The sequence below is a fragment of the Echiichthys vipera genome (assembly GCF_963691815.1).
Source record: "Echiichthys vipera genome assembly, chromosome: 16".
In the NCBI taxonomy this organism is placed as follows: Eukaryota; Metazoa; Chordata; class Actinopteri; order Perciformes; family Trachinidae; genus Echiichthys; species Echiichthys vipera.
In genome coordinates, this window is record NC_139841.1 from 29011357 (window position 1) to 29013599 (window position 2243).

Here is a 2243-nt window from a genome sequence, read left to right on the forward strand (position 1 = left end):
ACACACACACACACACACACACACAGAGTAATGATTTCCTTTCGCAGCCAGGAGCTTTAGACGGTGATTCAGTGGAATAATTGCGTGTGTGGAGGCGATTTGCTCGCTCTTCCCTGAGCGGCGTTTGAGAGAAAAGCCCGCTGCAGTGATGATTTATATTTATTTTCTTAAACCCGTTAATTTATGAGGCAGATATTTAAGGTGGCGTGAGCGGAGCGAGGTCAGAGCAGCTCCACGCTGGTTCGTGGAGCGTCTGACGTCACTTCAGTGGTTAAAGATGTTTGAAATGAACGAGGACGCTGCTGTGTTTCAAATTAAAGATGTTCTGACTGATTTTTGACTCCTGGGATTTTTCTTTTTATCAAAACCTGTCGGAGCTGCGGACGTTAACATGTGACAACCAGCACAAAAAGATGCAAAATGACTAAAAATAGATGCAAAACCAGCACAAAAAGATGCAAAATGACTAAAAATAGATGCAGAACCAGCACAAAAAGATGCAAAATGACTAAAAATAGATGCAAAACCAGCACAAAAAGATGCAAAATGACTAAAAATAGATGCAAAACAGCACATAAAGATGCAAAATGTCTAAAAATAGATGCAAAACCAGCACAAAAAGATGCAAAATGACTAAAAATAGATGCAAAACCAGCACAAAAAGATGCAAAATGACTAAAAATAGATGCAAAACCAGCACAAAAAGATGCAAAATGACTAAAAATAGAAGCAAAACCAGCACAAAAAGATGCAAAATGAGTAAAAATAGATGCAAAACCAGCACAAAAAGATGCAAAATGACTAAAAATAGAAGCAAAACCAGCACAAAAAGATGCAAAATGACTAAAAATAGATGCAAACCACCACAAAAAGATGCTAAATGACTAAAAATAGATGCAAACCTGAAGAGAGATTCTGATTTTCAGGATTGTCGTCAGAGGAAATATCCTGATTATTAAAAAGTGACTTTATTTAAACACGTCGGCCTGTTTGCACTGAAAACAGAGGATCAGCTCTGGGGTCACATCCACGTAACAACCACCAGTAAAAGCATCAAACTGTTCTTAAAGTAACAAAACCAAAGCACGTCTGTGAGCAGAGCGGTGACTTACCCACACGGTGACACGGTGACTGGAACAGGAACAGCTGAGGAGGGGAAGTGGAAACAGGTGAGCAGGAGCCAGAGCCAGGTGTGTGCGTGTGGGGACACCTGGAGGACGAAGGGAGGAGTGCAGGAGAGAGAGAGAGAGCCCTGCAGGACAAAGAGAGAGAGAGAGAGAGCCCTGCAGGACAGAGAGAGCCCTGCAGGACAGAGAGAGAGAGAGAGACCTGCAGGACAGAGAGAGAGCCCTGCAGGACAGAGAGAGAGAGAGAGCCCCGCAGGACAGAGAGAGAGAGCGCTGCAGGACAGAGAGAGAGAGAGAGCCCTGCAGGACAGAGAGAGAGAGAGAGCCCTGCAGGACAGAGAGAGAGAGAGAGAGACCTGCAGGACAGAGAGAGAGGAGAGAGAGAGCCCTGCAGGACAGAGAGAGAGAGAGCCCTGCAGGACAGAGAGAGAGAGAGAGAGACCTGCAGGACAGAGAGAGAGAGCCCTGCAGGACAGAGAGAGAGAGAGAGAGCCCTGCAGGACAGAGAGAGAGAGCCCTGCAGGACAGAGAGAGAGAGAGCCCTGCAGGACAGAGAGAGAGAGCCCTGCAGGACAGAGAGAGAGAGAGCCCTGCAGGACAGAGAGAGCCCTGCAGGACAGAGAGAGAGAGAGCCCTGCAGGACAGAGAGAGAGAGAGAGAGCCCTGCAGGACAGAGAGAGAGCCCTGCAGGACAGAGAGAGAGAGAGAGCCCTGCAGGACAGAGAGAGAGCCCTGCAGGACAGAGAGAGAGAGAGAGAGCCCTGCAGGACAGAGAGAGAGAGCCCTGCAGGACAGAGAGAGCCCTGCAGGACAGAGAGAGAGAGCGAGCCCTGCAGGACAGAGAGAGACCTGCAGGACAGAGAGAGAGAGAGAGAGAGCGCTGCAGGACAGAGAGAGAGAGCCCTGCAGGACAGAGAGAGAGAGAAAGCCCTGCAGGACAGAGAGAGAGAGCCCTGCAGGACAGAGAGAGAGAGCCCTGCAGGACAGAGAGAGAGAGAAAGCCCTGCAGGACAGAGAGAGAGAGCCCTGCAGGACAGAGAGAGAGAGCCCTGCAGGACAGAGAGAGAGAGAGAGCCCTGCAGGACAGAGAGAGAGAGAGCACTGCAGGACAGAGAG